Source organism: Pan paniscus, chromosome 3 (genome assembly GCF_029289425.2).
Source record: "Pan paniscus chromosome 3, NHGRI_mPanPan1-v2.0_pri, whole genome shotgun sequence".
NCBI lineage: Eukaryota > Metazoa > Chordata > Mammalia > Primates > Hominidae > Pan > Pan paniscus.
Window position 1 is genome coordinate 151,713,238 of NC_073252.2, and position 13,438 is coordinate 151,726,675.

The 13,438-nt window shown below is 40.8% G+C and overlaps 1 long non-coding RNA gene across 1 annotated transcript in view; it reads left to right on the forward strand.

The window, feature by feature from the left end:
• Nucleotides 1–465: 465 nt before the first annotated feature.
• The window catches only part of LOC134730293 (uncharacterized), a 462,039-nt gene continuing 449,066 nt past the window's right edge, over nt 466–13,438 (forward strand). Inside the window, exon 1 of the long non-coding RNA XR_010112048.1 lies at nt 466–3,096. This is a non-coding gene — a long non-coding RNA (uncharacterized LOC134730293). The remainder of the gene's footprint in view (nt 3,097–13,438) is intronic.

The following is a 13,438-nucleotide window of genomic DNA, read 5'->3' on the forward strand; positions in this document are numbered from 1 at the left end:
CCTTTATTGAATTTGTGACTTCCACAGCATCCTAAAACTTCAAAGTACATGGGCAATGCATTTTTTTTGGGTCCTCTACTCCTAAGCCATGATTACAGTTCTTTTTATTTATATATAGATTATACTTCACCTTTAGTCTTCATGCACAGTTTGATTCTCTATGAATTTTGACAATCCAAATGAATATTTGGCCAAGACAAGAAATGTTATCAAGCTGTATCTCAGGTTTCTTTCCTCTCCCGTTCTTGTTATGTTTTCAGCTGAGAAGAAGTTCTCTGTCTCTGTTTTAGAGAAAGCTGAGCCATTTCCTTGACTTAAGTTTGACCTTTTTTTTGCTTCATTCTGGAACACGTATAACTGTTCTTAGGCTAAACATCTCTCTACTTTTGTGACTGTCTCATCTCCAATTTCCCTGTAATGCAACATGTTGGAATAGGTTTCTCATGAATGGCAGGGGAGAAACAAGACGCTCTGGGGGAAATCTGGCACTTCTTCTGATTTTGATGTGTATGGAAGGGAGTTTGTGTTCTATGTAGCTGAGAGCCTTCTTGAAACATGGCTCAGGCAAGAAAGTTTCGGAAGTGCAATTAGTTCAGCATGGGAGTCTAGCAAAACGAATGTATGCCCCAATGTATGTAGCACTTTTCCCAGGGAGATTTGTTCCTACCTTATTTCAGAAATAATAGGTGAACTCTTAAGACTTTATAAAAGTTCTGCAGTGGCTGACATATCATCTGTAAAGATAAAAAGATGTGTACATCAGCACAGATGTGTTTGTATGAAATCGTGCACATGATAGACCTCATGTGGAGCCTCTAGTGAATTCTCATGGTAACGCTGATGAAATTGGTGTTATGGAGGAAGGGAAAGAGGAGTTATGAGTTATTACCATCAAGCAACAAATGTTACATTCCTTATCTTTCTCAAATGCTGTCTTGCAAATGCATATCAGAGGAGATTATGATTGGAGAGAGTCCAGGCATTAGGATGCTGAGGGAGTCAAGCTGAGGGAGATTAAGCAGCTAGGGTATGAGCAGCAAGAGGAGCAAGCTTACTTGCAGCTGTAGACTATCACCTATCACCTTGCTTTCCAAACTTGCCTGCTTACCTGGGGAGTGTGTTAAAAATGGAGATTCTTACAGACTTAGCAAATCAAAGTCTCCAGGGGAAGGACCTGGAAAATAGATTGTTTTTTTTTTTTTTTTTTACTTTCTGTGTCTACAAGGTTGATGTGCAATGCCACTGAAATAATGTAGATGACACAGCCTTGAAAAACAGAAAGGTTTTTTTTTTTTTTACCACATTCTGGGATTTTCTTTATTTATTTTTATTTTTAAAATTTTACTTTAAGTTCTGGGATACATGTGCAGAATGTGCAGGTTTGTTACATAGGTATACACGTGCCATGGTGGTTTGCTGCACCCATCAACCCATCATATACATTAGGTATTTCTCCTAATGCTATCCCTCCTCTAGCCCCCACCCTCCAACAGGCCCTGGTGTGTAATGTTCCCCTCCTTGTGTCCTTGTGTTCTCATTGTTTAACTCCCACTTATGAGTGTTTGGTTTTCTGTTCCTGTGTTAGTTTGCTGAGAATGATGGTTTCCAGTTTCATCTATGACCCTGCAAAGGACATGAACTCATCCTTTTTTATGGCTGCATATATTCCAATTGCTACAAAGAGAATAAAATACCTAGGAATACAGCTTACAAGGGATGTGAAGGACCTCTTAGAGGAGAATTACAAACCACTGCTCAAGGAAATAAAAGAGGACACAAACAAATGGAAAAACATTCCATGCTTCTGGATGGGAAGAATCAATATCATGAAAATGGCCATATTTCCTAAAGTAATTTACAGATTCAATGCTATCCCCATCAGGCTACCATTGACTTTCTTCAAAGAATTAGAAAAAATCTACTTTAAAATTCATTTGAACCACAAAAGAGCCTGTATAGCCAAGACAATCCTAAGCAAAAAGAACAAAGCTGGAGGCATCACACTACCTGACTTCAAACTATACTACAAGGCTACAGTAACCAGAACAGCACGGTACTGGTACCAAAACAGATAAACAGACCAATGGAACAGAACAGAGGCCTCATAAATAACACCACACATCTACAACCATCTGATCTTTGACAAACCTGACAAAAACACGAAATGGAAAAAGGATTCCCTATTTAACAAATGGTGTTGGGAAAGCTGGCTACCCATAGGCAGAAAACTGAAGCTGGATCCCTTCCTTACACCTTATACAAAAATTAACTCAAGATGGATTAAAGACTTTAATACCTAAAACCATAAAAACCCTAGAAGAAAACCTAGGCAACACCATTCAGGACATAGGCATGGGCAAAGACTTCATGACTAAAACACCAAAAGCAATTGCAACAAAAGCCAAAATTGACAAATGGGATCTAATTAAACTAAAGAGTTTCTTCACAGCAAAAGAAACTATCATCAGAGTGAGCAGGCAACCTACAGAATGGGATTTTTGCAATCTATCCATCTGACAAAGGGCTAATATCAAAAATCGACAAAGAACTTAAACAAATTTACAAGAAAAAACTTTTTGATTTGCCCATCAAAAAGTGGGAAAAGGATATGAATAGATACTTCTCAAAAGAAGACATTTATGTGGCCAACAAATATATGAAAAAAAGCTCATCATCACTGGTCATTAGAGAAATGCATATCAAAACCACAGTGAGATACCATCTCATGCCAGTTAGAATGGCGATAATTAAAAAGTCAGGAAACAGATGCTGGAGAGGATGTGGAGAAATAGGAACGCTTTCCCACTGTTGGTGGGAGTGTAAATTAGTTCAACTATTGTGGAAGACAATGTGGTGATTCCTCAAAGATCTAGAACCTGAAATACCATTTGATCCAGCAATCCCATTACTGTGTATATACGTATATACCCAAAGGATTATAAATCATTCTACTATAAAGACACATGCACATGTATGTTTATGGCAGCACTGTTCACAATAGCAAAGACTTGGAACCAGTCCAAATGCCTATCAATGATAGACTGGATAAAGAAAATAGAATTTTTAACAAGCTGACCAGCTGATTGCTATGATCAGGTAAGTCTTGGAACCACTCACTGAGTGTAATCAGACGGGCATTGAAAAAGGGTTGGGTTTTGTGAGTATGGGTGTCAAGGGTGGCTATGGATGCTAAATAACATAGTCAAAGGGATATTTCCAACTCTGTGTTTGTTGAAGAACACTGACTTTATGTTCTTCAATGCCCCATCTGTAATGCCCCACCCATTATATTTCTTTCAAAATTGATTCAAGAAAGACCTTTGTCTTTCCCAAGAAGATGGTTTGTGTCATTTATGAGATGAAATGTTGCCACTTCCTGAGCTCCCATTGCCTCAGTTTCCAGGAAATGTGATGCCAGGTTTTATGCTCTATCACTATTACCACATCTACTACTATGATTGGCCTGTTAGATTTTCTTTTCCCACCATTTTTACCTTCTTTTAAAACCCTATTTTGATTAATTTTTATTTGTTTTGTAAGTGATTTCCAATTTCTTTTTTTCCCTGAAAAGTGGCAGAGTATAAATGTATTAAATTGAACCCATAATTAATAGTTGCTAATGGAAGGAAAATAAGATAGTGATTAAATGATGACAAATTTAAATAACTTTCATTTCTGAATGCAGTTGTACCTGTACCAAACATACGTGCATTTTATCCTTACTCCTGCCAATGACCTAATGTGGGTTAGGGAGAGAGTCAGAGAGGCTAGGTCAATTATGGATACTTGGGGAAATGCATATTTTAAAGCTAACTGATGTAATTTGCATCTGCAAATAATAATAACAGTTCTATATAATAACAATAGATTATAATAATATAATAGTTCTAATAATAATAATAGTTCTATATAGGTAGGGTGACTTTTTCCCATTTATTCATAATTCACAATTATGGGTGTAATTAGAGATATGGTAGGCAGCATTTTTACTTCTTTTGTTTTCACATTAAAATAAAGATACACCCAGGGAATGCACAAAAGCAAGAAACACAAAGCAGACAAAGGAATTTCTAATGAAAATCAAGCCCCTCACCCATCCCGTCCAACAACAGTCCTTCTCAGAGGTTGTCACTTTGAACTGCTTCAGTTTTTAATTATGTTAGTGGCCACTTGATAATTTCAGGTAGTATGGATATACCATTGGTTTTGAATGCATCTTTTTTTGTTCTTTGCTGTTTTGAAATTTCAATTCTGTGTCCAAGTGGTTCCCTTTATATGCAGCGTCCTCCATGAGCCCATACAAATAGAAGACTCACTTTCTCCAGGTCTGAGAATATTTGATTATTATTTCCCTAATAATCTCTCACTCTTCATTTTCTCTATTCTCCCTTTTAGGAAATCCTACTGGATCATTCCTCCTCATGTCTCCCCTCCCTCCATCCTGCTCCCTTTCTTTCCATTGCTTAGAGAAGATTTTGTTTTTGTTCCTGGAGGGTAAACACTGGCTTACCTACCTCTCTGTGAACAGGGTAACTGGTCCAACTTTTCTATTGCCAGGTATTCAACTAATTCCTTGTTTTCAGTTCTGTGCCTCACACCTGTCCTCCTCCTTGATGGTATTCGTAGGTTTCTTCTGCAAAGGCTGTTTCCCACCTCCACTGTAGACTTAACCTGCACATACTGGGACTGTAGCTGTCTCTCCTCTGTTTGTCATCAATTGCCCCCCTGGGCCTTCTCTCTTTCAAAATGTATTTATGAATTTATCTCCTGTGGATTTCTTTACTTTCACTAAGTTTTTAGTCTATTAGTCAGAGTGGGTCACATTATGATGCATTAACAAACAAACCCTGAAATCTCAGTGGCTTCATACAATCAAGGTGTATTTCTGCCTCACACAAAGTCCAGTTTGATGCTCCTGTTTGGGGAGCTCTTCTGGTCAGTTCTCCTCAAAGCTGTGAGTCCTTCACTCCCTTTTTTTTTCTGCTTTGCTATTCTATTAAGTATATATATCATATTTTACTAAAGCATCGCCTGATCATTGGATCTTTAGATGACTCCAATGTTTTGCTTTTATAAGCATTGCTGCTACAAACTTTTTAAAACATATTTTAAATTTTTCTTGACTTAGAATTTTTCCTTAGACACGGAATTACTTAATGAAGAGTCTAAAAAATTTTAATGTCTACCAAATTGCTCTCCAGAAGGCTTTTTCAATTTATTCTCCCACAGCATTATTATTGTTATTTTCTAATTTAATTTTGTACTTGAAGAATCTTTATTTTATTGAAGCTTTATGCATGGGAGAGATTTCCTCCCTTTTGTAACAAATTACATTTCCTCTTTTTATATTGTTTGTTCATGTAACTTTAACATTTTTTCTAATGGAAATTATCAATTTTTAAAATGAACTCTTCATATATTAAGCCTAGTAACCCTTTAGATAACTCATTTTATCACATGCTAGAGGCTCGTATAAAAACACGCAAACTTGGTTTCAATTTATGAAAAACTGCTGGCTACTTTATCTTTTCTCCTTTGCTGTTTTTCAGTAATGGAGGAATGAGCTATAAACACACCTTAGGGGACTTATAGTTTCTCTTTTTTCTTCAAGAGGTTATGAACAAAGTTTTCCTAGAAAGTTTGTTTATCAGTTTTGCTTAGAGGAGTGAGTGTAGTGTATAGTTTATTGGGAGAAGGTGATGCAACATTTTAGGACTGAGAGACAATGGTGGAATGGGGGCAAGGAGAGTAGCTGGCAGAGAAGAAAAGGTGAATCTTTTTAGATATTTGGAAATGAAATGGCTGGGTGTCAGAGTGGAGACGGAGGGGTGCGATGGGGTCAAATCTTGAGATTGGGAAATTGTTAAATGAGACTATAACATATAAAATAGTTAAATGACAATGAGACTATATTGCAGAGAAATGTCTGCCACAATCAGAGCTTCAGCTAAAATCACATAGGGGACTTGACGATTGTTAAAAGCATTAAGGAAAGGTGAAACCTAATCAGTTTTTTATACTTCACTCTTAATGTGTTAATGACTTGTTCTGATTCTTTCCTGAGAATGCCCTTTGGTAGGAGGAGGGAGCAAACCTGCAGCACTGGGGTACGACTTGGAGATAACAATGAGAAGGAAAAGGCAGAGAGAGAGAGGTGGAGGATCCAAAGGCACATTTTCCCCTTTTGGTTGAGTGTGATGCATTCTGGACAATGACTTGGGCGCCACCAGGAAAGGGGAGAATGTAAAGGGCAGGCAATATATGGAGGCTATTCCCTGAGGAAGTGCTGGAGAGCATGCCACAGCTTGAGAGAACTAGTTTCTGAGGTAGGTAGGAGGCAGAAAACCATGGCAAATGCAAAGGCTGCCCAAGGAGCCATGTGGGTGGATGTCTTCCATTTTAGCAGTGAAAGCTGCAGGGATATAGTTACAGCGGGATCATCAGGGATGCCTCTGCTTCTGCTTCTCTGTGTGTCAAAACTTGCCAACTCTGCAAAAAAGATCCCAAACAGAAAGATACAGTTGATTTATTCTGTCTAGGTTCAGAGTAGAAGTTTATATAATATATTGGTCAATGATACTGAAAGAGCCAAAAATATGACAGCAGGGATTAAATGTCAAGCCAGATTTATCTTGTGTGACCATTTCTGGATGATGTAAAATAGCACACTATCTTTAGTTTGGAAGCATATTAATTTATCTGGAGTTTTTTTTTTACTTGAGGGGTAAACTCATGTTGAGGATTTCATTAAAAATGGGTAATTCAATCCAACAACTAGACCTTATGTGGGGTGATTCTTTTTTACTTTAAGGTGGGAGAACAAAGAGAATTTTTCAAAAACTAATTTCCTGATTTTCAATTTCTAGAGATCTCTTAAAGCCATCAGAACTATTACTGCCTAAAACACGCATGACAAACAAAAGTGTCTCACTGGATTTCAAATAAGGGGAATAATCAATGTTAAGTGCTGCCTTATTGGATTTCTTCCTGATTTTTTTGAAGCTCTGGTAAATCTTTATAATTTCTCTTTTATGCACTAAATTGTGGGTATACTCTAGAATGTATCTCATCATGAAGCAGATATAATACTAGCTGATACATATTAAAATGGTTAGAAAACATTGCTTTTAAACAATTGTGACTCACACCAAAATTTGTATTTAGTAACCTAAATACACATATAAAACAGATGATATCCTGTTGTCCTAATTTCAGCTGATGCTCTAAAGCTGAGTACAAAGCAATAACTAGCTCCTACATTCCAGAGGCGGGTGGATTAGTGACCTCCCTGCTGGATTTATAAGAGGATAGCAGAGCCAGTCACAAAACGATCAACCCGGTCTCTCACCTTCAAGCCATCCAAAATAAGATTAGACCTTTGAAAGATGGGTTGGAGAAAGCCATCAAGGTAAACAGTTAAAGGTAAAAGGGTTGTGTCAGCCCAGGAGATAGTGGCTGTGTGTGTGCGTGTACGTGTGCATGTGCATGTGTGTGTGTGTGTGTGTGTGCACGTGTGTGTGTGCATGCACGTATACATGGCCAGGGAGGTGGGCGGTAGCACTTCAAGAGAACTGCTCATAGAGATTTGGCATATTCTTAAAAAAGAGAGAGAATCTCATTTCCTTTCCCACCTGGCTGTTTGCTGAGCCACAGAAGTTTGTCAGCTCACTCCAGGTACTGGAGTGGAGCTCATAGAGATTTTCTGGAAGCTGCCTGGCTCTGGCAAAGGGGTGGCAGCCGCAGGGCCTGTATTCCCACTGGGAATAATGGCAAGGATGTGAATTTTCCACAGGTCAGCTAGACATTGAGGAGTGAACCCAGGTTGGAGTCATTGTTATGGACTATTAAATTAAGTCTAGCCTAAAGCTGCCTCCTTACATATTTTAAGTTCAGCCTAAAGGTTTCTCTGTACATAGTGAACCGTAACCTAACTGGATGTGTAAATAGACCGTAACCTACTCTTGGTTCAATCACTGAGGTTTTGCCAATCAAAGGTGGCCAACTGTTCAAACGGTGTTTAAATAAGGCAAACATGGAACTGAAACCAATCCAGCTGTTTCTCTACCTCCCTTCCATTTTTGTGCATCATTTTTGTTTTTCTGTTTACAAATCTTTTTTAACCACATGGCAGCACTGGAGTCTCTCTGAACCTCTTCTGGTTCAGGGGCTATCTGATTCACAAGTTGTTCTTTGCTCAACTAAACTCCAAATTAGCTAGGCACGGTGGCTCACACCTGTAATCCCAGCACCTGGGGAAGCCAAGGCAGGTGGGTCATTTGAGGTCAGGAGTTCCAGACCAGCCTGAACAACATGGTGAAATCCCGTCTCTACTAAAAATACAAAAATTGGCAGGGCATGGTGGTTCATGCCTGTAATCCCAGCTGCTTGGGTTGGGGCTGAGGCATGAGAATTGCTTGAACCTGGGAGGCAGAGGTTGCAGTGAGCCAAGATCGCAGCACTGGCACTCCAGCCTGGGCAACAGAGTGAAACTGTGTCTCAAAACAAAACAAAACCAAACCCTCCAAATTTAATTTGTCTAAAGGTTTTCTTTTAACATGCCTAAGAGGGCAAACTTCAGGCCTGAGGTCCAGAAGCCCCTTAAAAAAGAGTTTAAATCTCATCCAAAGCTGATGTTCACACCTATCCTGATGCATCCGACTATAGCTGTAACAGATGCTTACCCCAGGGGAACCTGGTTCAAGGGAGATTAGGAACAGGGTCCCTGGGAGAAAGTTACCCTCAGTGAACAAGGAGTTGGAAAGGATGGGGAAGACCAAGCCTGCGACCCAATGTCAGGATGGCACACGGGATCTAAGATGGACAACCATGCCCTCCTGCCCACAACCATGTGTTCTGTGTAAGAGGATTGTGTATGAGGAAGATGCAAAATAATAATGCCACAAGAGCCCCCAACCCCGTTGTTGTGAGTGCCCTTGACTCTTCTGAACAAAAAGGACATTAAGAAAGAAGCTGCTGCCCTGAGATGTTAGCAGGAGAGAGGCAATAGTGGCCACCACAAGATGGAGGCCAATGCCTGAGGCTGGCAGTGCAGAGAGGGCTGAGGCCTGGGGTTCCTTGTAGCCAAGAGCAGGTGAGCACAGGATGTAGTGGCCTCAGTAATCCCACAGCAGTGGCAGTGGAACCCAGGGACCCCAGAACTGTGTGATGGAGAAAGCAGTTAGAGAGCAGGACTGGGCTGGTCAGATGACAGCTCCACTCTGAAAATAGTACCATCACCACCGTGTCTGCTCTCGTGGAGCCTCTCAGACACCTTGGGGCTGGGAGCTTGAAGGTAATTCCTATTTAGTAGATGAGGACCATTCATTCAGCCCACCTAGCCATACAGTGTCAAAGTGCTCTTCTACGATTCTCAAGCTGCGTGGGACCTTGGGAACCCCTGGGTTACACTACAAACTCAAGTGTGACTCACCCATCCCCAAGGAGGGTATTTCTTTAGAAATCCTCTGTGATACTCATTAGAGAGCACTGTAGGATGTTGATAAGGAGGACAAGTGTGGCAACTTTCAACATTTAGTGGGCTTTAAAATAGTTTTGCTCAGACTATAATCTAAGACTAAAAACTCTAAGGTTCATGAAGAAGTTAATATCGAATAAGTCTCTGGTTGAGAAAAAAAAGGGAAAGAAGTGTACCTCAAATGCTTTGAGGTGTTGCTCTACTTGCTTCTCTTCTGGAGGACAGTGACCCACAAGTGAGATTCCTTGTAGAAGCCTTGAAATGGTGCAACAGCTGGTTTTCTTGGAAAGAAGGGGTGCCAGTGCATATCAGACACCTCTCCCTATCCATCAGATAGATTTCCTAGATGGCTGCAGGGTCAATGTGCAGTCTACGATAAATGCACTCACATACTGTAACCCAAAGAGAAACATGAAATGATTCCTTTGTCCAGGAGAATTTCAGAGGCTGAAAACTCCATGACCCTCTAACCTCCCAATCCCTTTCCTCTGTGCACTCTCTTTCCTCTTGCTTTATTTTGTTGAGGGATTTTCTTTTGTCTTCTGATTCTGCTTCATTTGGCCAGCTCTCTGCGGGTCTTTGGCACCTGGGAAGGTCTGAATGTGGCTTTTGTGTTTGCTGAACTGCACTGTGCCCAGCCAGGCAGAGATGATCACTAAGCTTTTCTATAGCTTCATAACTGCAAATTGCTCAGCCATTTGTTGTTTAATCCTCACAAGCCCTTTGTCCTGGAGGCAGTGCGGCATTGTCATCACCCTTCATTTTCCAGTCGAGAAGGCGGACGATATGTGACTTGTTCAAGGACACAGGTTGAGTTGAGAATCTGTCTGCTTGGGCCACGGGAGACTTGCAAGTGAACACAATAGCAGTGAAGCCCAACTGTGAAGAGTGGGTTAAACTGGGCTAGGCTGAAGTTTGCATCCTTTTGAAGAAATTCTGACACCCTAAATTGAAGGTGTGAAAGAGTTACTGGTTGAAGACCTCTAGGGGGGAATCATGCCACAAAGACAGCTTGTACACTCAGATTATTTCTGGGTGGTAGCACTTATAGAAATATAATTTTGAGGTTAATGCCATATAGGTTCCTTGATTACTTTAGGTGATCTATCCAGGCAATAATGAGTCAATAAAAGTCTCTAGCTTGTACTCCCATCCTGCCTATTGCGAAGGCTTTGTCCCTTCCCCTGGACCATGTCATTTCCCCTACCTTTTGGAGGTAACTTTGTTTTCTGCTTCATTAAGAAAATCTAACTCATCAGGCTTTTAGCTTCCTCATTCTTCTCTTTTTCATCTTTTCTAAGCTGTCCTTTTATTAATCCTACCTCCTCACCTTCTGCTTTCAGGAAAAAGTGGATCTGTCCTTTTGTCTGGGGGCAATCCTACCTTCCTCCCCTTGGTTGCCTTTGATTTACCTTCTCAATGATTTCCTTCACTCTCCCCAGTGCCCTCTTCCTCTCTGGCATATAAAGCCTCTTCTATTGACTCCAATCCCTACACGTGTGCATTCATGACACTCCTTTATCTTGATTTCAGGTGATCCTGATACTCTTTCCAGCTGCCTGAGTATTTTACTCTTTCCTCCTCTTGTAAACCTTTTGAACCAGATGACTCCACTTTTTGTCTCTGCTTCTTACCTCCCACCTTCAACTTCTTGTGGTCTTGCTCTGACATCACATGCTGTGGATGCTGCACTCATTCTTCTGTGTGTTTGGTCTCCAATGACCTGTGATTGGCCATACACAGGTTTTTTTTTTCTTGCCTTCATATGTGATTATTGTATGCAACATTTGCCATTGTAGATTATCCCATGCTCTTGGAATCTTTTTCTCATCGAGTCCCATAATACAGCCTGTCCTTGTCCCTTTCTGTGTTGGACTGTTCCCTGTGTCCTTCATAAACCCCTTCAACCATATCCAGAGGTGCTTTCTTATCTTATGTCCTTCAGAGAATTCACTTAGGGCTTTCTCTAATGATCCACTATTATGACAACATGACACCTAAGTCTCTACTTCTACCTTGAAATACCCTGCTGTGCTCAAACTCCTAATTTCAGACTTGTCACTGGACATTTCCAAATTGATGACATGACAGCAGCTGAGGCAAAATGTGTGTAAAATGGAATTCATCATCTGCCCTCTGAAGCCTGCCTCTTCCTCCTGAGTTCCCATTTCTGTTAATTATGTCACCAAGGGCTAAATCTTAGGGCCATCTTTGATCCCTTTCTCTCCTTGTCTCCTATCATCCAGTTGAGTCCTGTCACTTCCTCCATCACAGTGTGCCTTGGATGTGTCCTTTGCCCTCACACTGCCATGGTCCTGGTGCACTGCCTCTGACCTTGGCCTTCCTCATCTCTATCACTTGCTCCCTGACCTCCCTCTCTCCAGGCTCTCCTCTACCATCCATGCAGCACATTCTCTAGAAGAATTTCCCTGCATTTCCAGTTACGGAGTGACAGTTATTTTGTTCACCTTCTTTCCCGGCTCAGAAATTAGCAGTAGTTTCTTATTACTTCTGAAATCAGCTTCAAACGTAGCTGCCTTCAGACTCTCTGCCTCTGGGCCCTGCCGCACATTTCTAGCCTGTTCTCCTCCTTAATGTCCCACAAGATTCTGCTCCACTCAAAATCAAAATCCCTGAAATGCTCCGTGTTCTTTTTCACATCTTTTTTTTGGTTTATGGCATTTCTTCCTCCTCTGACTCACTTTCTCTGTTCTCCATCCCCAACGCTTCAAAACTGCCTATTCTTCATGACCCAGTCCAAATGCTACTTAACTCAAGGGGCCAATTCAGGTGAGAGGAAGGAAGGAAGGAAGGAAGGAAGGAAGGAAGGAAGGAAGGAAGGAAGGAGATCCCTACAATGTCCTGAGAGCTGTTCACTGACACTCTCAGCCATCCATGTACTGTGTGTCTCTCCATTGCTCTTGTAAGCAGTGCTTCTCAACCTCAGCTGCACAATAGAATCACCTGGGAGCTTCTAAAAAGTACCAAAGCTCAGGCTCCACCCCAGACCAGTGAAATCAGAATATGTGGGGCCATGACCCAGTGATTCATATTTTTAAGGCTCATTGAGTGACTCCTCTGTGCAGCCAAGGATTAATGTCTACTACTATGTGAATTTTTGTAGATTATTTTTAGTGGCTCTGCGTTTTTTTCCTTTTTTCCAACTTTGGTTCTTGTGGGATTCTGTGTTTTTTAGCCTCTGTGATGTCTAGCACTGTTGTTTGTTTGTTTGTTTTGTTTTGAGATGGAGTCTTGCTCTGTCGCCCAGGCTGGAGTGCAGTGGTGCGATCTTGGCTTACTGCAGCCTCCACCTCCCTGGTTCAAGCAATTCCCCTGCCTCAGCCTCCTGAGTAGCTGGGATTACAGGTGCACACCACTACGCCTGGCTAATTTTTTTGTATTTTTAGTAGAGACGGGGGTTTCACCATGTTGGCCAGACTGGTCTTGAACTCCTGACCTCAGGCAATCCGCCTGCCTCTGCCTCCCAAAGTGCTGAGATTACAGGCATGAGCTACCGCTCCCGGCCAGCACTGTTTTTTATACTCAGTGGAACTTCAAAGAAAAAAAGTGTTAAGATTTAAGAATGGAAAACAAATAAAAAGAGTTGATTTTTAGGGAAGGAATGCCAACTGGCTCAATGGTTATCCCACACTGGAAATGTTAAGTTAAGAGTCTCTTGTATGTTAAATAACCGACTTCAAGTATTTGGTGTAAACTGTTTGTATCCAAGCAGTTAATATGCCAATTAAGCATTTATTAACATTTGTCTCATGAAGCCTTACTTGCCCATGTAATAATATTAGTTTGGTGCAAAAGTTAATTGTGGTTTTTGCCTTTAAAAGTAATTGTATGTAGCAATTAATATAATGCTACATACAACTCAAATACCTTGGATGAGTACCTGTTCTATCTCTTGGGTTGTTCGCAAGATTAAACACATAAAACTTCTGGGGAAAAACAAAA